This window comes from Stenella coeruleoalba (assembly GCF_951394435.1).
Source record: "Stenella coeruleoalba genome assembly, chromosome: 3".
Taxonomy (NCBI): domain Eukaryota; kingdom Metazoa; phylum Chordata; class Mammalia; order Artiodactyla; family Delphinidae; genus Stenella; species Stenella coeruleoalba.
Window position 1 is genome coordinate 48,693,700 of NC_137148.1, and position 27,278 is coordinate 48,720,977.

The 27,278-nt window shown below is 39.4% G+C and overlaps 1 long non-coding RNA gene across 4 annotated transcripts in view; it reads right to left on the reverse strand.

Moving 5' to 3' along the window:
- Positions 1 to 27,278, reverse strand: part of LOC307185014 — a 224,145-nt gene that overhangs the window by 118,464 nt on the left and 78,403 nt on the right. For all 4 annotated transcript variants that reach the window (XR_013827838.1, XR_013827839.1, XR_013827840.1 and 1 more), the window contains exon 2: positions 24,429 to 24,568. This is a non-coding gene — a long non-coding RNA (uncharacterized lncRNA). The remainder of the gene's footprint in view (positions 1 to 24,428; positions 24,569 to 27,278) is intronic.

Here is a 27,278-nt window from a genome sequence, read left to right on the forward strand (position 1 = left end):
AGGGGTTAACATACTTGAAAATCAGGGTAATCACAAATCAAAAACATACACTAAGACTCGTTCCGGGAAGACGGCCGAAGAGTAAGACATGGAGATCACCTTCCACCCCACAGATACACCAGAAATAATACATCTACACGTGGAACAACTCCTACAGAACACCTACTGAACGCTGGCAGAAGAACTCAGACCTCCCAAAAGGCAAGAAACTCCCCACGAACCTGGGTAGGGCAAAAGAAAAAAGAATAAACAGAGACAAAAGGATAGGGACAGGACCTGCACCAGTGGGAGGGAGCTGTGAAGGAGGAAAGGTTTCCACACACTAACAAGCCCCTTCACGGGTGGAGACTGTGGGTGGCGGAGGGGGAAAGCTTCAGAGCCGCGGAGGAGAGCACAGCAACAGGAGTGCGGAGGGCAAAGCAGAAAGATTCCCGCACAGAGAATCAGGGCTGACCGGCACTAACCAGCCCGAGAGGCTTGTCTGCTCACCCGCCGGTGTGGGCGGGAGCTGGGAGCTGAGGCTCGGCTTCGGTCACAGCGCAGGGAGAGGACTGCGGTTGGCGGTGTGAACACAGCCTGCAAGGGGGTTAGTGCGCCACAGCTAGCCGGGAGGGAGTCCAGGAAAAAGTATGGACCTGCCTAAGAGGAAAGAGACCATTGTTTCAGGATGCGCGAGGAGAGGGGATTCAGAGCACCGCCTAAACGAGCGCCAGAGATGGGCGTTAGACAAGATCCAGCCTCATCCGCCAGAACACAGGCACTAGTCCCCTCCACCAGTAAGCCTACGGAACCCACTGAACCAACCTTAGCCACTGGGGACAGACATCAAAAACAATGGGAACTACGAACCTGCAGCCTTCAAAAAGGAGACCCCAAACACAGTAAGATAAGCAAAATGAGAAGACAGAGAAACACACAGCAGATGAAAGAGCAAGAAAAAAACCCACCAGACCTAACAAATGAAGAGGAAATAGGCAGTCCACCTGAAAAAGAATTCAGAATAATGATAGTAAAGATGATCCAAAATCTTGGAAATAGAATGGACAAAATGCAAGAAACATTTAACAAGGACGTAGAAGAACTAAAGATGAAACAAACAACAATGAACAACACAATAAGTGAAATTAAAAATACTCTAGATGGGATCAATAGCAGAATAACTGAGGCAGAAGAATGGATAAGTGACCTAGAAGAAAAAATAGTGGAAATAACTACTGCAGAGCAGAAAAAAGACAAAAGAATGAAAAGAACTGAGGACAGTCCCAGAGACCTCTGGGACAACATTAAATGCACCAACATTCAAATTACAGGGGTTCCAGAAGAAGAAGAGAAAAAGAAAGGGACTGAGAAAATATTTGAAGCGATTATAGTTGAAAACTTCCCTAATATGAGAAAGGAAATAGTTAATCAAGTCCAGGAAGCACAGAGAGTCCCATACAGGATAAATCCAAGGAGAAATACGCCAAGACACATATGAAACAAACTGTCAAAAATTAAATACAAACAAAACATATTAAAAGCAGCAAGGGAAAAACAACAAATAACAAAGAAGGGAATCCCCATAAGGTTAACAGCTGATCTTTCAGCAGAAACTCTGCAAGCCAGAAGGGAGTGGCAGAACATATTGAAAGCAATGAAGGAGAAAAACCTGCAACCAAGATTACTCTACCCAGCAAAGATCTCATTCAGATTTGATGGAGAAATTAAAACTTTTACAGACAAGCAAAAGCTGAGAGAGTTCAGCACCACCAAACCAGCTTTACAACAACTGCTAAAGGAACTTCTCTAGGCAAGAAACACAAGAGAAGGAAAAGACCTACAATAACGAACCCAAAACAATTAAGAAAACGGGAACAGGAACATACATATCAATAATTACCTTAAATGTAAATGGATTAATGCGCCCATCAAAAGACACAGATTGGCTGAATGGATACAAAAACAAGACCCATATATTTGCTGTCTACAAGAGACCCACTTCAGATCTACAGACACATACAGACTGAAAGTAAGGGGATGGAAAACGATATTTCATGCAAATGGAAACCAAAAGAAAGCTGGAGTAGCAATTCTCATATCAGACAAAATAGACTTTAAAATAAAGACTATTAGAAGAGACAAAGAAGGACACTGCATAATGATCAAGGGATCGATCCAAGAAGAAGATATAACAATTGTAAATATTTATGTACCCAACATAGGAGCACCTCAATACATAAGGCAAATAACTAACAGCCATAAAAGGGGAAATTGACAAGTAACACATTCATAGTAGGGGACGTTAACACCCCACTTTCACCAATGGACAGATCATCCAAAATGAAAATAAATAAGGAAACACAAGCTTTAAATGATACATTAAACAAGATGGACTTACTTGATATTTATAGAACATTTCATCCAAAAACAACAGAATACACATTTTTCTCAAGTGCTCATGGAACATTCTCCAGGATAGATCATATCTTGGGTCACAAATCAAGCCTTGGTAAATTTAAGAAAATTGAAATTGTATCAACTATCTTTTCTGACCACAATGCTATGAGACTAGATATCAATTACAGGAAAATATCTGTAAAAAATACAAACACATGGAGGCTAAACAATACACTACTTAATAACGAAGTGATCACTGAAGAAATCATAGAGGAAATAAAAAATACCTAGAAACAAATGACAATGCAGACACGACGACCCAAAATCTATGGGATGCAGCCAAAGCAGTTCTAAGAGGGAAGTTTATAACAATACAATTCTACCTTAAGAAACAGGAAACATCTCGAATAAACAACCTAAATTTGCACCTAAAGCAATCAGAGAAAGAACAAAAAAACCCCAAAGTTAGCAGAAGGAAAGAAATCATAAAAATCAGATCAGAAATAAATGAAAAAGAAATGAAGGAAACGATAGCAAAGATCAATAAAACTAAAAGCTGGTTCTTTGAGAAGATAAACAAAATTGATAAACCATTAGCCAGACTCATCAAGAAAAAAAGGGAGAAGCCTCAAATCAATAGAATTAGAAATAAAAAAGGAGAAGTAACAACTGACACTGCAGAAATACAAAAGATCATGAGAGATTACTACAAGCAACTCTATGCCAATAAAGTGGACAACCAGGAAGAAATGGACAAATTCTTAGAAATGCACAACGTGCCAAGACTGAAACAGGAAGTAATAGAAAATATGAACAGACCAATCACAAGCACTGAAATTGAAACTGTGATTAAAAATCTTCCAACAAACAAAAGCCCAGGACCAGATGGCTTCACAGGCGAATTGTATCAAACATTTAGAGAAGAGCTAACACCTATCCTTCTCAAACTCTTCCAAAATATAGCAGAGGGTGGAACACTCCCAAACTCTTTCTACAACACCACCATCACCCTGATACCAAAACCAGACAAGGATGTCAGAAAGAAAGAAAACTACAGGCCAATATCACTGATGAACATAGATGCAAAAATCCTCAACAAAATAATAGCAAACAGAATCCAACAGCACATTAAGAGGATCATACACCATGATCAAGTGGGGTTTATTCCAGGAATGCTAGGATTCTTCAATATACGCAAATCAATCAACGTGATATACAACATTAACAAATTGATGGAGAAAAACCATATGGTCATCTCAATAGATGCAGAGAAAGCTTTCAACAAAATTCAACACCCATTTATGATAAAAACTCTGCAGAAAGTAGGCATAGAGGGAACTTTCCTCAACATAATAAAGGCCATATATGACAAGCCCACAGCCAACATCATCCTCAATGGTGAAAAACTGAAAGCATCCTCAATGGTGAAAAACTGAAAGCACTAAGATCAGGAACAAGACAAGGTTGCCCACTCTCACCACTCTTATTCAACATAGTTTTGGAAGTTTTAGTCTCAGCAATCAGAGAAGAAAAGGAAATAAAAGGAATCCAAATTGGAAAAGAGGAAGTAAAGCTGTCACTGTTTGCAGATGACATGATACTATACATAGAGAATCCTAAAGATGCTACCAGAAAACTACTAGAGCTAATCAATGAATTTGGTAAAGTTGCAGGATACAAAATTAATGCACAGAAATCTCTTGCATTCCTATATACTAATGATGTAAAATGAAAGTGAAATCAAGAAAACACTCCCATTTACCATTGTGACAAAAAGAATAAACTATCTAGGAATAAACCTACCTAAGGAGACAAAAGACCTGTATGCAGAAAATTATAAGACACTGATGAAAGAAATTAAAGATGATACAAACAGATGGAGAGATATACCATGTTCGTGGATTGGAAGAATCAACATTGTGAAAATAACTATACTACCCAAAGCAATCTACAAATTCAATGCAATCCCTATCAAATTACCACTGGCATTTTTCACAGAACTAGAACAAAAAAATTCACAATTTGTATGGAAACACAAAAGACCCCGAATAGTCAAAGCAATCTTGAGAATGAAAATCGGAGCTGGAGGAATCAGGCTCCCTGACTTCAGACTATACTACAAACCTACAGTAATCAAGACAGTATGGTACTGGCACAAAAACAGAAACATAGATCAATGGAACAGGATAGAAAGCCCAGAGATAAACCCACGCACATATGGTCACCTTATCTTTGATAAAGGAGGCAGGAATGTACAGTGGAGAGAGGACAGCCTTTTCAATAAGTGGTGCTGGGAAAACTGGACAGGTACATATAAAAGTATGAGATTAGGTCACTCCCTAACACCATACACAAAAATAAGCTCAAAATGGATTAAAGACCTAAATGTAAGGCCAGAAACTATCAAACTCTTAGAGGAAAACATAGGCAGGACACTCTATGACATAACTCACAGCAAGATCCTTTTAGACCCACCTCCTAGAGAAATGGAAATAAAAACAGACAAAAAAAAATGGGACCTAAGGAAACTTCAAAGCTTTTGCACAGCAAAGGAAACCAGAAACAAGACCAAAAGACAACCCTCAGAATGGGAGAAAATATTTGCAAATGAAGCAACTGACAAAGGATTAATCTCCAAAATTTATAAGCAGCTTATGCAGCTCAATAACGAAAGAACAAACAACCCAGTCCAAAGGTGGACAGAAGACCTAAATAGACATTTCTCCAAAGAAGATATACAGACTGCCAACAAACACATGAAAGAATGCTCAACATCATTAATCATTAGAGAAATGCAAATCAAAACTACAATGAGATATCATCTCACACCGGTCAGAATGGCCATCATCAAAAAATCTAGAAACAATAAATGCCGGAGAGGGTGTGGAGCAAAGGGAACCCTCTTGCACTGTTTGTGGGAATGTAAATTGCTCCAGCCACTGTGGAGAACAGTATGGAGGTTCCTTAAAAAACTACAAATAGAACTACCATATGACCCAGCAATCCCACTACTGGGCATATACCCTGAGAAAACCATAATTCAAAAAGAGTCATGTACCAAAATGTTCATTGCAGCTCTATTTACAATAGCCCGGAGATGGAAAGAACCTAAGTGTCCATCATCGGATGAATGGATAAAGAAGATGTGGCACATATATACAATGGAATATTACTCAGCCATAAAAAGAAATGAAATTGAGCTATTTGTAATGAGGTGGATAGACCTAGAGTCTGTCATACAGAGTGAAGTAAGTGAGAGAGAGAAAGACAAATACCGTATGGTAACACATATATATGGAATTTAAGAAAAAAAATGTCATGAACAACCTAGGGCTAAGACAGGAATAAAGACACAGACCTACTAGAGAATGGACTTGAGGATATGGGGAGGGCGAAGGGTAAGCTGTGACAAAGCAAGAGCGAGGCATGGACATATATACACTACCAAACGTAAGGTAGATAGCTAGTGGGAAGCAGCCGCATAGCACAGGGAGATCAGCTCGGTGCTTTGTGACCGCCTGGAGGGGTGCGATAGGGAGGGTGGGAGGGAGGGAGACGCAACAGGGAAGAGATATGGGAACATATGTATATGTATAACTGATTCACTTTGTTACAAAGCAGAAACTAACACAGTATTGTAAAGCAATTATACTCCAATAAAGATGTAAACTTGAAGTACTGAAGGTACGTTTAAAAGTGCCCTGAAACATGTATATTTTTTGGTTCTTTGAATTTAATAAGATGTGAAAAAAATAAAGAAAACATTTGCAGTTAAAAAAAAAACATACAATAAGATTCACAAAACCAAAAAGAGAATACAAGCATAATATAAAAGGAAATAATCAAACCACAAAAAGAAAACAAAAAGGAAAAGAAGAGAACAAAGGAGAAACAAAGAATCAACTGGAAAACAAAGTTTAAAATGACAATAAATACATATTTATCAATAATTACCTTAAATGTCAATGGACTAAATGCTTCAATCAAAAGACACAGAGTGGCAGACTGGATAAAAAAAAAAGAGCCTACAATATGTTGCCTACAAGAGACCCACTTTAGGGCAAAGGACACACACAGATTGAAAGTGAGGAGTTGGAAAAAACTATTTCATGCAATCGGAAATGAAGAAAGCAAGGGTTGTAAAACTCATATCAGACCAAATAGACTTTAAAACAAAGGCCATAAAGAAAGATAAAGAAAGACATTATAGGGCTTCCCTGGTGGCGCAGTGGTTGAGAGTCCGCCTGCCGATGCAGGGGACACGGGTTCGTGCCCCGGTCCGGGAGGATCCCACATGCCGCGGAGCGGCTGGGTCCGTGAGCCATGGCCGCTGAGCCTGCGCGTCCGGAGCCTGTGCTCCACAACGGGAGAGGCCACAGCAGTGAGAGGCCCGCGTACCACAAAAAAAAAAAAAAAAAAGGACATTATATAATGATAAAAGATCAATATAAGAAGAGGATTTTACACTGTCAACATATATGTACCTAATATAGGAGCACTCAAATACATAAAACAAATACTAACAGACATAAAGGGAGAAATTGATGGGAATACAATAATAGTAGGAGACTTTAACACCCAACTCACATCAATGGACAGATCTTCTAGACAGAAAATCAGTCAGGCAACAGAGATCCTAAATGCTTCAATATAACAGTTAGACTTAACTGATATTTTCAGGACATTACATCCCAAAACACCAGAATACACATCCTTTTCAAGTGCACATGGAATATTCTCTAGGATTGACCACATACTAGGGCACAAAACAAACCTCAACAAATTTAAGAGTACAGAAATTATTTCAAGCATCTTCTCTGACCACAATGACATGAAACTGGAAATCAACCACAGGAAAAGAAATGAGAAAAAACTATTACATGGGGACTAAACAACATGCTACTAAAAAATCAATGAGTCAATGAGGAACTCAAAAAGGAAATTAAAAAATATCTTGAGACAAATGACAATGAAAACACAACCATACAAAATCTATGGGACGCAGCAAAAGCAGTTCTTAGATGGAAGTTTATAGCAATACAGGCCTTCCTCAAAAAACAAGACAAATCTCGAATAAACAACCTAACATATCACCTAAAATAATTAGAAAAAGAAGAACAAGCAAAACCTAAAGTCAGCAGAAGGAAGGAAATAATGAAGATCAAAGAGGAAATAAATAAAATAGAGATTAAAAAAAGAATAGCAAAAAATCAATAAAACCAAGAGCTGGTTCTTTGAAAGGGTTGACAAACCTCTGGCCAGGCTCACCAAGAAGAAAAGAAAGAGGACCCAAATAAACAAAATAAGAAATGAAAAAGTAGAAATATCAACTGATACTGTAGAAATACAAAAAAAACATAAGAGAATACTATGAACAATTATATGCCAACAAATTCAACAACCTAGAAGTAATGGACAGTTTTCTAGAAGCATACAGCCCACCAAAATTAAATCAAGAAGAAATAGATAACTTGAAAAGACCAATCACTAGAAGTGAAGTAGAATCTGTAATAAAAAAACCACCCTACAAACAAAAGTCCAGGACCAGATGGCTTCACAGGTGAATTTTACTAAACATTTAAAGAAGAACTTATACCAATCCTTCTCAAACTCTTCCAAAAGTTTGAAGAGGAAGGAATACTTCCAAAGACATTCTCTGAAGCCACCATCATCCTGATACCAAAAACAGACCAAGATATCATCAAAAAAGAAAACTACAGGCCAATATCTTTGATGAATATAGATGTAAAAATTCTCAACAAAATACTATCAAACCAAATCCAACAACACATAAAAAAGATCATACACCATCACCAAGTGGAATTTATCCCAAGTTCACAAGGATGGGTCAACATATGCAAATCAATCAATGTGATACACCATATCAACAAAAGAAAAGACAAAAACCACATGATCATCTCAGTAGATGCAGAAAAAGCATTTGACCAAATTCAACTTCCATTCATGAAAAAACTCTTACCAAAGTGGGTATAGAGGGAACATAGCTCAACATAATAGAAGCTATTTATGACAAATCCACAGCCAATATTATACTCAACAGTGAAAAACTGAGAGCCTTCCCACTAAAATGTGGAAGAAGACAAGGAGGCCCACTCTCACCACTTCTATTCAACACAATATTGAAAGTCCTAGCCACAGCAATCAGACAAGAAAAAGAAATTAAAGGTATCCAAATTGGAAGGGAAGAGGTAAAATTGTCATTATATGCAGATGACATGATACTATATATAGAAAACCCTAAAGACTCCATACAAAAACTACCAGAACCGGGCTTCCCTGGTGGCGCAGTGGTTGAGAGTCCACCTGCCGATGCAGGGGACACGGGTTCGTGCCCTGGTCCGGGAGGATCCCACATGCCGCAGAACGGCTGGGCCCGTGAGCCGTGGCCGCTGAGCTTGCACATGCGGAGCCTGTGCTCCGCAATGGGAGAGGCCACAACAGTGAGAGGCCGCGTATGGCAAAAAATAAATAAATAAATAACTACCAGAACCGATAAATGAATTCAGCAAGGTAGCAGGATACAAGATTAACATACAGAAATAGGTTGCATTTCTTTATACTAAAAATGAAATAGCAGAAAGTAAAAACAAAAAAAATACTGTAAAACATTAATAAAGGGGACTTCCCAGGTGGTGCAGTGGTTAAGAATCTGCCTGCCAATGCAGGGGACACGGGTTCGAGTCCTGGTCCGGGAAGATGCCACATGCCGTGGAGCCACTAAGCCCATGCGCCACAACTACTGAGCCTGAGCCCTAGAGCCCACGAGCCACAACTTTTGAGCCTCTGTGCCACAACTACTGAAGTCCTTGTGCCTAGAGCCCGTGCTCCACAACAAGAGAAGCCACCGCAATGAGAAGCCTGTGCACCACAACAAAGAGTAGCCCCCACTTGCTACAACTAGAGAAAGCCCACGCACAGTAACAAAGACCCAATGCAGCCAAAAATAAATTAATTAATTAAGGAAATTAAATATGATTCTAAGAAATGGAAAGATATCCCATGCTCTTAGATTAGAAGAATTAATATTATTAAAATGGCCATACTACCCAAAGCAATCTACAGATTTAATGCAATCCCTATCAAATTACCCATGACATTTTTCACACAACTAGAACAAATAATCCTCACATTTATATGCAACCATAAAAGACCCAGAATTGCCAAAGCAATCCTGAGGAAAAAGAACAACACAGGAGACATAACCCTCCCAGACTTCAGACAATACTACAAAGCTACGGTAATCAAAACAGTGTGGTATTGGCACAGAAACAGACATAAGGACCAATGGAACAGAATAGAGAGCCCAGAAATAAGCCCACAAACCTATGGTCAATTAATCTTTGACAAAGGAGGCAAGAATATAAAATGGGAAAAAGACAGTCTTTCAGCAAGTGGTAGTGGGAAAGTTGGACAGCCGCATGTAAATCAGTGAAGTTAGAACACACCCTCACACCATGCACAAAAATAAATTCAAAATGGCTTAAAGACTTACGTGTAAGACAAGACACCATAAAACTCCTAGAACAGATCATAAGCAAAACGTTCTCTGACATAAATTATACCAATTTTTTCTTAGGTCAATCTCCAAAGGCAATAGAAATAAAAACAAAAATAAACAAATGGGACATAATTAAACTTACAAGCTTTTGCACATCAAAGGAAGCCATTAAAAAGAAAAAGACAACCTATGGAATGGGAGAAAATATTTGCAAATGATGCAACAAACAAGGGCTTAATTTCCAAAATATACAAACAGGTCACACAACTCAACAACAAAAAACAAAACAACCCAATCAAAAAAATGGGCAGAAGACCGAGATGGCCAATAGACATATGGAAAGATGCTCAACATCACTAATTATTAGAGAAATCCAAATCAAAACTATAATGAGATATCACCTCACACCAGTCAAAACGGCCATCATTAAAAATTCTACAAATAACAAACGCTGGAGAGGGTGTGAAGAAAAGGGAACCCTCCTACACTGTTGGTGGGAATGTAAATTGGTACAGTCACTATGGAGAACAGTATGGAGGTTCCTCAGAAAACTAAAAACAGAATTACAATATGATCCTGCAATCCTACTCCTAGCCATATATCCAGATAAAACTATAATTCAAAAAGATACATGCACCCCTCTGTTCATAGCAGCACTATTTACAATAGCCAAGACATGGAAACAACCTAAATGTCCATCAACAGATGAATGGATAAAGAAGATGTGGTACATATATACAATGGAATATTACCCAGCCATTAAAAGGAACAAAAGAATGCCATTTGCAGCAACATGGATGCAACTAGAGATTATCATACTAAGTGAAGTGGGTCAGAAAGAGAAAGACAAATACCATATGATATCACTTATATGTGGAAACTACAATATTGTATGATACAAATAAACCTGTCTACAAAACAGAAACAGACTCACAGACATAGAGAACAAACTTGTGGTTACTCTGGGGGAGGGATGGACTGGGAGTCTGGGCTTAGTAGATGCAAACTATTACTTACAGAATGGATAAACAACAAGGTCCTACTGTATAGCACAGGGAACTATGTTCAATATCCTGGGATAACCCACAACGGAAAAGAATTTATATATGTGTATAGCTGAGTCACTTTGCTGTACAGCAGAAATTAACACAATATTGTAAATCAATTATACTGCAATAAAAACCTTTTTAATTATTAGCAATAATAATTTACAGTGATGATAATATGATTCAGCATTAACATCCTAAAGATGAAGTTTACTCACTTTATGCAAATAATTTCTAGGGAAACTCTACGTTGGGGTGATATTTACTGCCTTGGCATTGTTGTTTCACTATTTTCACTCACATTTTATTGCTTCTAAGAGTAACTTGAAATATGAAGAGAAATATTAAATAAATTGCTTCTAAAGAGAAGGTCAAAATGTGAATATAGAAAATTTTAAATAAAACATAAAAAAGAATAGTCTAAGTTTTGAAAATGGGCAAAAGACATGAACAGAGAGGAAGAAGTAAATAGGGTAACTAAACAATAAGACAGTGTCTAACCTCACTGGAAAAGAAACCCTGAAGACTGAAGTAAGAAGCTGTTTGTAGTGTAGGGGAGAAACACCTGGGAGCAGCTGATGTGGGTTAGGTAATAGGTGCCCTCCAATACAATTGCTGGAGAAGGGTACATAGATACCAAGAGACAGAACTGAGTTCAACCCAGGCAGTCCAACCCTAAAGCTACACTCATGGTTAGAATAGGACGGAAATAGATAAGAAATACACTTTGGAATTCAGGTTAATAGGACTGTGTGATGGGTCAAATGAGTGTGATGAAGAAACAGATGTATTTGTGGAGTAAGGGAGGAAAGTCCTCAGTGATTTCCAGATTCATGACTTGGATCACAGAGTGGATGGTGATGTCATTGAGCACGAAAGGGAATAGAACTTCTAATTTCCAAAGGCTTTCAAGTGCCCCAGTAAAGAAAATTACAAGAAAAAAGAAGATAACTTTTAGGATGCCACAGTAACTTGCCACTTGCATCTGTATGGCTTACTCTCTTAGTATGACTATTGACAACTGGTCTAACCTTTCACAACCTCCCATATATTTTTTGTTATACTGTTTCTCAATAATAATAGTTTATCAATAATAATTGTTTCTCATTACTCAGCTGTTGGGGAAGATAGCTTCAGATTACTGCAATGAAAAGGTAGCTCTCTCTCCCTCCTATGAAATCAGACTGCCTTAGACATTTCTAGATGACCAGTGGAGGTATATCACATGAGTATATACATGGAGGCAGGCAGGAACAAGGATATAGGAGTTGAAAAAAAAAATTTGCTCCCATCAAATGGAACCAACAGCTTACCCTCTCTAAAAAGCAATTTCCTCTTTGGTACAACAGGAATTTTCACAATTACCCCCATAGAGAATTGTGAGGTAGAACAGTGCAGTGGAGAACCATCCTATACGTGCTTCATTCCAGGGTCAGAGATGACTTTTGCCAGAGAGGGTAAGCCAGTGGTTTCCAACCAGTGTTGTAGGTCATGTCTGTGAACCTTAAACCCTCCCGGTGTTCTGCCAAATCTTAATCTGGGTAAGAAATTGCCTTCTGCTACAACTTCCCATCTGAGCAGACAATTCAGACAGTTAACTGCCTGATGGAGTATTTCGCTGAGTAGGTTGTGTTGCAAGATGTAGAACTGGGAACAATTTTGCTCACATTAGACTAGGAAGCAAGGACGGCAAAAAGGCAAGTCAGCACCAAAGGGAAATAAATAAAAGCTTTACTCCATGGATGGAGGTATCATCAGGGCATGTATATGCAAAGAGTGACATTCTGCTGGGGGGAAATCTTTCAAATTAAAAGTACAGAACTTTGGATACCTTTATAGACTTTAGGAAACATCTATATAGTAGTAATGCCTACATTTCAATTATTACAAAATGATTCAATTTCATTTTAAGTCTTTCATCTCTTCAATCGTGTTGCCCAAAATTCCAATATTTGTAAGTGCAGCCTAAACTAAGAGGTTGAGAATGACTGTAGAAGTACTCACCTCTGATTACACAGCCTTAATGTGGCAAAGCTGCAGCCCCAGCTAAGTCAGCCTGACTCTGAGCCAGGATTTTCCCAGAAATCCCATGTGTAAAGAGGGAATAGACATTTCTCTTGCTGCACAGTGCCTGGAGCTCAGATTCCCTGGACTCTGGCTTCATTCTCTCAAGGGGGCAATTCTTTCTGTTCTGAGCAGTACCATTAGGGGTCATGACAGGAAGAGGCAGGCTCTGCATAAAGCCAGCATTCCATCATTTGCTCAGTTTCCCACCTGAGGGAACTCCCTCTCAGTCCAGCGGTTAAGACTTGGGCTTTCACTGCCGTGGACCTGAGTCTGATCCCTGGTCAGGGAACTAAGATCCCATGAGCCACGCAGCACAGCCAAAAAAAAAAAAATATATATATATATATATATATATATATATTTTTTTTTTTTTTTTTTTTTTTTTTTGCTTTTGGGACTTCCCTGGTGGTCCAGTGGTTTAAGACTCCGCACTTCCAATACAGGGGCGTAGGTTTAATCCCTGGTTGGGGAACTAAGATCCCACATGCTGCGTGGTGTGGCCAAAAAAAAAAAAAAAAAGTACTATCAGTTTAACCACCTTAGGCTCCTGGGCCTCACAGCATCTCTTTCTGCTTTCTTTTTTCTCATATTCTTGGGACCCAGAGTGCCTTGCCAATGGATAAATCTTCCTTTGCACCTGCAGAATGTGTCTTAGTTCTTTATAATTTATATATTGATCTTTTTATGTATTTTTATTACATTTATTTATAATATATTTTATAGTACATTAAACAGGTTTCATTATCACACACAGGCTCCATAAACTATCAGTGGTCCCATTAGCTTCTTGAATATCTTGATCAGATACTAAGGGGACAGATACAACTAGATTCTGTCTGGGGTTTTTTGTACAAGTATTTTATTTTATCCAGTTAATATACGCCTATGTTTTTAAAAATCAAATACCTCCAAAAGTCTTAAGACAAACAATTTTCTACCCTAATTTTCTACCCTACTCCAACTCATCTCCTGTTCTATTCCCCAGGGAAAAATTCCTCTCCCCATGCTAGTCACCTCCATATTCCTTAAAAAAAAAAAGTGGATATTACTTTTATCAATGCTATTTGGTACCAATTAGTCTATTCTTACAGTAGATGAGCTTTAGTTCTTTCATCTGTCACCATCTCTCCTGTCTCCCACTCTCCCAAAGAGTCATCCACCAGTTTAGAAGAAATCAATTATCAGCAATAGACACAGTTTTGCTCATGTAAATACTGTTCACTACAGAGTCAAATACACTATGACTGCATTACTTTCTTGATTAACTTTTCGTTTTTCCTGAAAATTTCAATTGCCTTACTTGCTCACTCACACTATCCGGAATCTACATATTATTACTGAATCCTACTCCTGGAGTGCTTCATCCTCCTAGTTCATTCTGAGTTAGCCACTCTTTAAACCAGTGCTGTCCAACAGAATTTTCTGTGATGATGGAAATTTCTATATCTCTACTGTCTGGTGTAGTAGCCACAAGCCATGTGTAGCTACTGAGCACTTGAAATGTAACTGGTGCAACTGAGAGACTGGATTTTTAACTTTTAAAAATTTTAATTGGTGTGTTTAATTTCTTTACATTTAATTTAATTATTGAAATGGTTGGATTCAAGTCTTTTATCTTGGTATTTGTTTTATATTTATCACATTTGATCTTTGCTCTTCTATTTCTCCTTTCCTGGCTTCTTTTAGGTGAATTGATTATGCTTTAGTATTGACTTCTTTTATATTCCTCTTCCTGATTTTATTTCTTTAGAGGTTGATCTAGAAATTACAACATGTACCTTTAAGTCATCTAAGACTATGTTTAAACAGTATCATCTTGCTTCATGAACAGTGTAGGAACCTTAACAAAAGCATGGGTTTATTTCTCCCCTTGTGCCCTTTGTGCTACCACTGTTTTTATATTTTACTTTAAACCCTCACAAAACATTTTAATAATTTTGCTTTAAATAGTCAATAGTCTTTTAAAGCAGTTTAAAATTTTGTATAAGCACACACGTTCACACACACACACATACATACATACACACATACATACATAAATAAGTAAGTATCTTTATAAATATTCCTAGATAATTCCTTTCTGGTGCTCATTCATTCTTAGAGATTTGGAGCTCCATCTCTGAACCTGGTTTGCTTTCCAAGCCTTGTGTGTGTGTGGTGATGGGGAGATGACAGACACCTAGCTGTGGCATTCTTTGTATGAACTGGGGAGTAGGTTATGAGTATTGACCTCTCTATACACTAAAGTTGGACCAGTCTCACCATTTTTGGCCTTATACCCAATGATATGCCAGAACCATCTCCTGCCAGTCCAAAGAACCAATCACGTACATTTCTTCTCAATCAATCCCAAATTAAATGATGCCACATGGGTAACTTGAAACTGACTATGTTGGTGTACTTCCACCACAAAAATCAGTAAATGCTACAAATTGGGGCTTGCTTTCTTTCCTCCCTTCTTCCTTTTTTCCTTTCTTGCTTTCTTTCTCTTTCAGAGAACTGGTTGTAAAATATTTACCAGCACATTCACTGCCTACACCTTACCCCCACCTTTCTACTGCACCATGATGTGGGGAGGGAGAACGGCTCTCTCTGACCACAGCCCCCATAAACACCCTGGGCTCTGACTTCCCTCGATGCCATATCTGGCACCCTCCATCCTATGCTGGGGACTCACGCTCTCTTTCTCTTTGTGCTTGTGAATTCATATACTTTTCATTGCTATTTTAGTGGGTCCTTGAGAGGAGGTGAGTGGAGAGTATGCAGCTAATCTAGTCAGCTTTATCTTCTAAAAAAAACCTCTATCTCTGTCTTTAAAAGTAGAAAGTTCAAAGAAATAAGCAACTTCAGCAACTCAAGAAGGCTTAATAATGAATCAGGTCTAACATCCAAAAGTTCTAGTAACCTCAACATTAGTCCAAGTTACCTTTTAATATTATTCTTAGGCAAAAAAATAAGGATGATGAGCTGCTATTTTTCACCTCTAATGAAGAAAACTGGTCTTTAACTACAGCATAAGTCATTTAGATATCAGTTATTTGATTCGAGTTAACATTTACTGAGCAATTACTATGTGCTATACAATATGTTGTTAGTTAGAGAAAAAAAAGGAGGAACAAGGAAGACATACCCCAGCCCTCAGAGAGTTTACAGTGGATCAGGGGAGACACACAAGTGATTTAAATCACCTCTACAAATATGATACACGTTAGAAGAAGAAAAGTACCATCTACCATAATAACATACAACGAGGAGATTTAACGTAATCTGGGGGCCAAGAAGGACTTCCCAGAGAAAACAGTGTTCTGATACTTGCAGGAGGAGGAACTGCTTATCATTCCTGGGTAGAAAAAACAGAGGTCCCATAGCTTGTTTAAACAAAGATGAAATTTATTAAAGCATATTAGGTAGTCTATACAACCTCCAGGAAGGTTAGAGAACCAGGCTCAAAGGCTATGAAGCCATAAATAATGCACATATTAAACCATCGGACTATTCTATCAAGGACCTCCTGCCGCTGGTGCAAACACAAGCACAGGCTGAGCAGAGGCGTGACACTGCTAACATCTGCTATTGCCAATGCTGCCTCTTAAAAATGAATGTCTCTCTGCCCTTCTGGCCAAAATGGTCTTTTTTCCTTCATGTTACCTTTTTACTTACTTAAATCTCAGAAAAGGTATGTTCCTTGCCAGGGCCGAGTTAACATGAGTGTGTCCTAGCTCCACCCGAGGCTGAGAAACTGAGTTTCACCCATTTATTTTGAGTTTTAGGAATCACAAGATGGTAAATTCTAAAATAGGATATTTAAAAGGTGCTTAATGGCCAAAAACCATGAAAAATGTCAATCCCAAAATGCCACTGTCAATGGATTTCTAGTGGTGCTATTTGGATTAATCAGTGTATGGCTGGTTGTTATTTCGATGTGTCAGCACTTCTGAGGTCTTGCACACAATCGCAGATCTTAAAACTGAAGGGCCTTCCAGAGATCAGCTGGCCAAATGCCCACCTTCAAGAAAGAAAAGTATTATTTATACCCAATGGAACAATGGGGGCATGTGGGTCCTTGGGAGGTCTTGTGCCCTACCTAAGCTCACACAGCCAGTAAACGACAGAGCCAAGACCAGAACTCTTATCTCCTGAGTGTTCACAATCTTCTATCAGGTTCTTTGGCACCCTTGGGTGAGAGGTAGTGGATGTACATTGTGTATCGGGATGGTTGGAGCAGGCAAAGTACAAGACCAGTTGCTCAGATCAGGATGGTGGTAGTGGAAATGAATCAAGGCGGGCAGATGGGAGAGCTGTATAAGAGATAAAATCGGAAGAATTTTGCAATGGATTAGACTTGGCAAGTGATGAAGAAGAAAGAGTTAAGGTTGGCCCCAGTTTTTGGCTGATTAAACCAAGTGGATGGTAACACCTTTCACTTTAGTAGGTAAGAGAGTCTAGAGTAGGAGTGGAAGGTAGGCAAAGGAGTGGAGGGTAAGCAAAGGAGGTAAGGAATAAAGAATATGATGTGCTCAGCTTGAGATATGTGAAATTTGAGGGGCCCTAAGGACAGCTATATGGAGATGTTAAGTCAAAAGGCCTGGGCTGGTGACACAGATTTTGGTATTGTCGACCTCTTTATGGTAACTGAAGGAAGGACTTGGACAAAATCACCCAGGGAGAAAATGTAAGTGGCAATGAGAAGAGGGCCTAGGATATAACCCCAAGGACTAGCAGGATATAAAGATTGGTGGAGGAGAAAAATGCATGTAAAGGAGACAAAAAGCAAGTGACCACGGGAGAGGTAAAAATCAAAGAGAAGCAGGATCAACAGAGTATGGCTAAATCCCCTTTCCTTGAGATGTTTAACAATTCTTCAGAATAGGATAGGATATTTTGCTTCTTCTTAAGTGTGAATGCTTATGGGGTGGGCACAGGCAGTGCTGTTTCTTTAGGTCTTTAGAGCTAATTTGTTAATCTAATGCTGACACAGCCATGCAGTGGATTGTTTAGTGTGCTTTGGCTTTGGTTTCAATTTCAATTCCAGTTTGTTTATTGGCTCTCTCCCCACCCACGAAAAATCGTATTTATCTCCATGATGCAGGTTGGCACTGGCCGTGCCCAATAAATAGCACCTGAGAGACAAAAAAAAAAAAAAAAGAGACAGAGAAGGTATGTGATTCTGGGACTCTGTAGGGTCAGAATTAAACATTGAAAGGGTTCCACACTTTTTGAAAGATTGGAAAGCCCAGCAAATCAGGAGGACTGGCTTGATTCCCAGTTCTACCCACGGCTTCTGTGAACTCAGAGAAGTTGCTCAACTCTCCTGTCATTCAGCGGCTCACTTTGTAAAAGGAAAATAACATGATCATGTTCTCTTGGTTTAATGAGAGAATGTCCCTAAGTACAAGCTTCTTATAGCCAAACGGAAAAATATATAAAAAACAAAATTTTGATTGCTATCCTTGGAACAAGGGTCTTCATAACAGACGTGTATAAAATACAAAAGTAATAATCTCATGTTATTAGGTTATGTGAACCAAAGACTGGACATCGAAGGTCAAAATGAGCTATTTCCTTTCTGTCAGATACATTAAGAAGTTCAATTAGAATGTAGCCTATACAGTAGGAATATAAAAGACCCTGACCTTTTTAAGCAGTTCTTTCTCACATAAAGCGGAGAATGCGATGTGGCTTCCATTCTGACTTGATAATTACATGAAATTTAATCTCTCACTGTTTTCATGATTGAAGAGATTTGCTAGAGTTTTCCAAACCATAATTTCCACCTAACACAAACATTAGAGTTGAACATTTTACTGCACTTTGGGGGACCGTTTCCAGGCTGAGTATTTACCAAGAAGCATTGGGAAGTGTCTGGTCTTGCAGATTGCAGAGGAGTTTACAACATTCTGTCCTGACTTCCTCACCCCTGAACACTATTGCATTTCATATTGATTAATATTAGCAATATTTTATTAATACAATTTTTTTTTACATTATGCCTTTATCCGAAGGGTCACACACACTAAATCAGCAAGTCTCATAACAGCTGGAAGAGAGAGAAACTATATTCTTGATCTATTTGAATAAAAAAACTAAGCAGTGGGCAACAAGTTCCTTGTATGTCCTTTGTATATTGATAAGCATCATCATGCTGGCTTCTTTATAAAGGAGAAGGGGTTTCATAGTGAGAGAATGATGCTGGGGTAGGTGTCTGGAGACTCAGTTCCTCACTCTGACTCAACCACTAGCTGGCCATGTTCCCGAGGGCACCAAGCCAGATAGACTCATGGGAGTGCTGCCTGCAGGCAAAAAACCTGATGCCCCTTTAAATACTTGTCCAAAATTTAGGGGGAAGGCTGAGCACTAGATGTGGGAGGAGGGAAAGAGAAATGCATATATTCTAGTTATTGAAATGAGAATGTGCAGTTTCTTGGTTCCATCCTCCCACAAAGCAGTTTTGTGACCTTATGTGGCCTCACAAGTGCCCCTTGAGGCTGTCATACCACACACCCATGAAGCTCATCTTTGCATTCCTTTGAACCCCACACATAATGCAGAGGTCTGGTAAACGCAATTCACTGCATCTTCTCACACCTCCAGGGATGTATTTACATTCTCTATAGGTTGCTGCCCCAGGCTATGCTGCTCCCCGATCCAGCTCTGTCTGAACAGGTTACTTAACCTTGCTGGGTGGGCCTCATTCTCAGAGATTTCAAACTGGTTTTAACAGTGGAACCCTTGATGAAAAAAAATTTACATGGAAACCCAACAAATGAAGTACATAAAAGCTGGAGGAGGAGAAAGGGAGCCACTGGAAGCCCACTTGCTCCCTTCCCTCACCCTCCCTGTTGTTGCTCTAAAGTTGCAGAAGGAAGACAATAAAATCTCAAACAGCCTGTGAAGCGAAGTTGGAAACCACCGAACTAGACTATCTCTAGGGTGAATTCCAGCTCTCACATTTTATAATTCTGCTTGAGTATGGTAAGGGATTTGGAGTAGATAGGAGAGGGGACAGGAAATAAAGGGAGAGTTACACAGTGTCACACACATCCCCAAACCGGATTTATCCCCGGTGGGGGAGGGGAGAAAAGTGGGTGATTACCCTCCTCAAAGACAGGAAGAGGCAAACCCTCAGAAAATCACTCAAACCAGCACTCAAACGTCTGGAGTTGACCTCACAGTAACCCCTCCACTACACTCAGCATCTCCATCTGAAACCACTGGGGCCGCAGAGCCCCGGAAGCTGCTGGAGTGTAAAAACTTCAAGAGGATACACGGTAGCATCCCCAGGACTCGGCGCATCCTTGCGTGAGATTCCCCTGTGGAACATGCCTGGGCTTGAGACATTCTACTGATATCCCTCAAAAAGATCCTATACACAAGACTCTATGGGATGGACCAGGTGGTATATAGTCTCCATCATTGCCATCAATAATCCCTCCCATGTCTGTAAGCACTTCCCATCAAGAGGCAGAGTCTACTTCCAGAAAGCTTCCCCATTCTCAAAAGAAACTGTCCCCATTATTGCCCCAAATCCTAAAATTCTATTGTGCTGGCATCACCTCCTCTCTGAGGACACTGTATTCCAGCAGGGGTTGCATACTGAGTTCCCGAACACCGCAGTATGAATTAGTTTATCACATCCTTCCCTTTTTTCCCCAAAGTGACCAGAATCATTTCAAAGTACAGTAACAGAGTGTACTAGTTATCTATTATTTATCCATTGCTGCATAATAAATTACCTCAAACCTTAGCAGCTTAAAACTACCTCACAGTTTCTGTAGTTTAGGAATCTGGGTGCAGCTTAGCTGGGTCCCCCACTTCAGGTTTTCTCATAGGCTGCAATCAAGGTCATGGCTGGGATGGAGTTACCTTAAGACTCGACTAGGGAAGGATCCACTTCCAAGTTCACCTGATTGTTGGCTGGATTCAGTTCCTCTCTGGCTGTTGGCCAGAGACCACATGCTGTTCCTCGCCACATCAGACCTCTCTAGCATGGCAGCTTGCTTCATCAAAATGTGCAAGTGAGAGGGCAATGGAGAGACTGCCTGTCTGCAAGTCACAGTCTTTGAAACTGTATCATGAAAGTGATATCCATCACTTTTGCAGTACGCTATTGGTTGGAAGCAAGTCATTCCAGGGGAGGGGATTACACAGAGCGTGAATACCAGGAAGTGGGAGTCTGTGGGGGCCATCTTCAAGTCAGCTGCCACACAACATCAGGACAGATTCACTCAGTGCTCACCTGCTCACCATAAGAACCTAGAGGCAGAGAGACCCCAGGTAGTGAGCAATTCTAAATTATCTGTGAGGAAACCTGTTTTAGAGAAAATTCACATGTCTCCCTTCATTCAATGCCATCTCCACTCTTCCTTCATGGAGCCCTGTCCCTCACTGACTAACAGGTAATAATATGGCAAAGTCTTTGCTTCCTTTTCTTCTAATATAATGCTAATAAGCATCAAATTCTATCTAAAATGTAGGATTCAAGGAAGATAATATTGTAAGAAAGAAAATATATCAGTAATAAATTCGCTATTTTCATCATCACTAAGTCCTTTTATTACACGCCTGGCTATTAATGACACAGACTGTTAAATTTAGAAAGGCAGAATGAAAACTTTACATCAATCTTCATTCTAGACAAAAATAATGTGATAGAATCCAGAACTTTCTATAAACTTTTATCATTCAAGGTAACATACACATCAGAAAAAAAATTTAAATAGTTTCTGGCCCTTTAATGATTTTAATCAAATGGTTTCTTCAGAGTACAAAAGCTATGCCTCAAATGGAGGCAGCAAAAATATAAAATTACTGTATTTGTGATTCAATCCATATGATTTTTTAACTTTTCTTTGTAAATGATGTAATCTTATAAAGATTCCTTATTTTTCTCTACATGTCTTATAACAAGACTAGAATTAGAGTATTAGTTCATCCCTTTACCCTGAAAAGCATAGAATTCTCACACATTTTATTGTTGAAGACAAACAGTATTATCTTCACTTTATCAGATGGAAAGAGACCTAGTGAGTGAAAGGTTTGGACCTGAGCCCCACAGTGAGGAGGGAGAGAGCAGGAATTCCATCTCAGAGTTCAGGGTCTGAGGCCAGGGTAGAGAAGCTTCTAACCCAGACAGTGCAGATAAACACACAGGAAAGGCCATGTTTTGTTTCTGACAGCCAAAGGTGTGCTGAGGGGAAGAACTGGATCTGCGCAATTCCTGCCTCTCTCTTTGCAGCTTCTGATCACTTCTCTTTCCTATTTAATGCTTGGAAAACTTGAAGTGAGCTCAAACCTTTTAGCACCAGGCCGACTCACCCTTCCACACCCACCACCCCTACACTTAGCTTCCTCTCACCAAAAGTGTGGCTCCACATTTCCCTCCAATGGACGTTTTTACCTGGACAAAACACAGCCTAACCCCTGAAAGGTGCATTATTATTTTTAAAAAGTTACCAACAGCTGATTCCAAATTCTATAGAGATCCCACCCCATCCCCAGCCAAACCACACAAAAAGATATTGGAAAACAGTAGGTGCTCTTGCCTACACATTCAGAAGAAAAGAGGGACAATCTGTTTTAAAACATACAACTTGGGCACTGCATAGGGTGTGATCTCATCTAAATGGCTCTCAATTTAGCATGTGACAGGATAGAAATTCAGGAGATTCTTTTCATTTCCCAAAGATATATTTATTCCCTAGGGACACATTCATGGTTTGCTTTTCCATAATCATTTCTGATGTATTACTTATCAGACTCCAACGTCCCTCAAAGAAGGGAATTAAATAGTCAGTCTCCATTATAAATGCTATGAACAACCAAACAATTGTAAGAACCTTACTCTAGATGCCACAAAAAGATACATGTTGTAGAATCACTGTTTCACAGATTAGAAATGATACAAACTCTAATTATTAACATAACTGAATAGACAATGATTACAATTATCTATAAAAATAGAATAAAAGCTGTGTAATACTTTGCACACAGAAAGCATCTTTTACAAAGAAGAAAGACCAATTCTATTCACATACACACAAATGCACACAGGTACCAACCTACTCACAAACCTCAAGCGAATTGAACAAAAACTCTTTATAGAAACTCTGTAACATACTTATGCACAGGTATCTCTAAATTAAAACTACAGTTTTATATGGATACCACCTAGTGGCCCAGAAATGAGGCATCAAACAAAAAAAGTTGTATCTAGGTTACACTAGGAAATAGAGAACACATCATTCATAGTATGCTTTGAAGTTTCTAATCTGTCTTTACCTGTATAACTCTTCTCTGCACTGATATTTTCCCTACACCAGGAGGAGGAAACAGATACAAACTGTAGCCCTGTTTCCACGCTTCTCTTAGTGGCTTATTGTATAAAAGGGCAGCTCCTCCCACATTACGTGAAGATAAACCATAGCAAAGTTGATTGTGGCTTAGCCCTCCTGATATTTTTGTGAGCGCTTGAGGGATCTAGATGAGAAAGGAGTGTTTGTCCAATGTCATCGCAGCGAGACCAACTTTGCAACACTTTTTTTTTAAAACTGCAACACCCCTATACCCTTGATCCCCTTATTTTGCTCTACATTTTATTTCAATAGCACTTATCTTCTAATAAGATGTGAAGGGTAGCAGAATATGCCACACCAAATACACCACTTTGGCATAAGGATTATTTTGAGCTGAAGGCAACTGAGAAAAAGCAAATGTAAGAAAAGCTCTGTGGCCACCCCCTATTTGCCTAAAAGCAAGACATAAATTTGTAAAGGTGTCCCCCCTCCCCTCTCTGCCAGGAAGGACAGTGGTTAATCAAAACAGACCCAGTATCAGCCTGGAGACAACACCAAAGAAACCTATATAACAAACCTTACTAACTAGCCCTTATCTTCCATTTGTTCCCTCATAATTTACCTTCCCACAATTTGCTGCTCTAAAAACTCAAAGTCCTTTTTCCCTTTGTCTCATCACTTCTCTAAAAATGTATTGTTCTTTTGTTAAGATGCTATATAAGCCCGAGGTCCAACCACTCCTTTGAGTTACTCATCACTGAATACTCACATGGGTGTGTGATGCACATGTTAAACAAACGAACAAACAAACAACTTCTGTTTGTTTTTGTTTTTGTTAATCTGTCTTTGGCAACTCTGATTTACAGGGCCCTATCCAATGAACCTAAGATGGACAGAAGAAAAAGAAATGTTTTCCTCCCCTCCAGCTGGATAATAAACTCATTTATTAGATTTATTATATATTGTTTGTGTCCCCCAACTAGAATCCAAAAAACTCACAAGGGCAAGGATCTGGGTTTGTTTTGTTCAGTCATATCTCCCAAGTGCCTAGAACAGTGTCTGGAAAAGTTGGTACCCCATAAATGATTGTTGAAGGAATGAATGAAAGATGTTTTGAAAATGACTTACATTTAGCAGTTCTTTCAGCTTCTGGTTTGAAACTAAACATCCAGGGCAAAGAAATCATAACACTACTTTCGCTGCGACTTGCTGTTCATGTTCCTTGAAAAGAACTATATATACCTTTTGATGGGTCAAAAACACGCCACCTGGGGGAAAATAGAAAGAACACAGACAAAAGTGAGGAAGGAAATAGCCAAGCTGGGACAGAAAGTCAATCTAGTTCCCCTCTTTTACCTCCTCTGGGTGGCAAACTGTCTGCACTTCCTATTACTTGACTGTTTCCCTTAAAGATAAACTATGTTCCATTCAGAGAAACCTGTTAGCAGAAGCAATTACTGTTTTCAAAAATAATGTTCTGGGTTTTTTTAAGTGGAACCAAAGAAAAAATAAAGATGGGGGGTTAGAGACAGATAGACATTTTTCTCCCTTTTTGGGGGGGAGTGGTGGTAAATGTTGGGAAGGATGACCAAGAAATACTAAAAAATAAATAGCAAGTGATTTTCTTCTAGGTGTAATAGTATAGGGTAGACTTATATATGTATTTATTATTCCCTAATTTTTGTATTATTTATAAGCTTTGTAAAACATGATTTTTTTTATTCTTTATACTAAAACGACAAAGATTACCAAATGCCTCAAACAACATGAAACACAAATTATCCCTTCTTTGCCATGTCCAATACAGTGCCAACCACATAGTAAGCACTTAGAGTTTGTAGTGGTAATTATTATGAATCAGTTAATAGAGAACAAAAATCTTTAAGAGAATATAGGAAGATGGAGAATATCAAAATAAATTCACTGAGATTCAACTGAGAAATGTAAGGAGGAGAAGGAGGAGGAATCACAGGAATGAGAGAGGCAAGTAAAAGATTATCCACCAGTTCTTGTTAAAATAGTTTGGAAGATTAAACCCTTCAAACATTATTCTCCAATTGGAGATAATCCTTAAAAGGATAAGTTAGAAAGAAAAATGGGGGCGAGCCCAGTAGATTCTTTCAAAGCTCAAAAGCCAAATTTTATGGAAGAAAAATCATTTGACGTAGCCAGTCTGGGACTTTCTATTAAGTGCTGGTGAGAGCTGTTGCTTTGACAGCTAACAACACTCAGACCGTGATGTATTCAAAGAGCTGGTGTGGCAAAGACACCAGCAATGGGCACTTCCCACTGCCCAGCACTGACTTTCAGTCCACACTGGAGGACCACCTACCCTGCTTCATCATTCCCTCCTCACTGCCAGCCTCCCTGGGTTTAGGGCTCTCAGGTTAGCAATCCCGCTCTTGGAACTCTACATACAGTTCAATGTAAACGGTCATGTGCTTTGTGACTAACTGGGCAAAAGGTTGCCCAGCTCTAATGATGGGCTTTCCAGTTACCAAACAAGTTTCCCTGGAGTACCAGAGGACCATCTCAGTCCTGCGAGGAAGAAGGTGACCTACTCAGTCACTAGCAAGGATCAATGCTCAGTAATTCCTTTAGTCTTCCTGAACTTATCCCTGACCTTGTCCAGTTATTTGTAAAGGACTGTCAGAAAATGTGCAGAAAATTGGAGGTAGGATTTATAGACCTTAGATGAGCCAAATTCTCCTTTACTTGTATTTATTCCCCAAACCTCCTGTTTCTGTGGTATTTCTTTTCCTTTGGGGGGGGGAAAAAGCCCACTTCCACTTGTATGTACTTTTAATGGAAAGACCCAATAGTTTTATTTTTCTGCTAACTCTCAGAAATGCATCATGGGTGTGAATAAATCTGAGCCCTGATCTGACCTTTATCTTTACAATATAACATGAGCACAATAATAATTTACAGGGCTCAGTCCTAAGTGTGACATTTCAATGAGCCGGGTAAATATCATTACCTGTAGCCAGCATCCCACCAGGATTCAGACTGAGAGGCAGGTGGGTATGGGCATTTCCAGAGGAGAATCATTAATTTGATGGTAGGTATGCCTCTAAAATCAGCAAAGGTTTCACTCATCACAGGTACATTAACAATTGACAATGTGATTAAAAAAAAAAAAGGTGTGTGTGTGTGGGGAATAGGCTTTCATTTAGCTGAAGAACAAGAAAATCTCCAGCCCTAGCTATGTCAGGTTGACCCAGGTGCATGAACAACTTCTCAGGGCTTCCTTCCCTCTCTGTGCTGGTAAAAAGAAGGTCAAGGAGGCCAGACACGTTATGAATGGAGGAGAATCCCCGGGGGTCCAGAGGTTAGGAAGAAACTTGGGAAGAAGAAACAAGGAAATGGACTGATAGCTCTGCCTGTCTTCAAAGCCCAACCAACATATAAATCATGGAAGAGGGAATTCCCTGGTGGTCCAGTGGTCAGGACGCACTGCCTGGGGCCCAGGTTCAACCCTGGTCGGGGAAAGATCCCGCAAGCTGTGTGGCTTGGCCAAAAAAAGAAACCAAATCATGGAAGATATTTGACATCCAATCTCACTCTTCTTTGGGAAGGTAACAGTATCAAATGTCTTTTCTTCCTACCTTCCCAAATTCCCCATGCTACTGAAGCCTGACTTTTCTAGACAACATATCTTGTCCCCTGATCCCAGGGTTCCATGAGCAGCCTGACCCGGCAGGTCACTCAGGTTTGTTTTCTACCTTCCCCTTCTCTGAAAATCGAAGCCTCTAGACTTGTAAGAAACCAGTAGGCAGCACCCAGCCTCACTGGCACTCATCAGATTCTTTTCCATACAGAAGGAAGTGTGGAAACCTTTGAGCTAGCTGAGAATATTTCACGGCTCTATATTATATATGTTTCTTCCTATGTTTGCCTATTTTCACCGTATCACAGAAGGCACTTTGTCACTCCCACACTTCCCATTTCTTGTCAGTTTATCCTGTCCCCCACGTA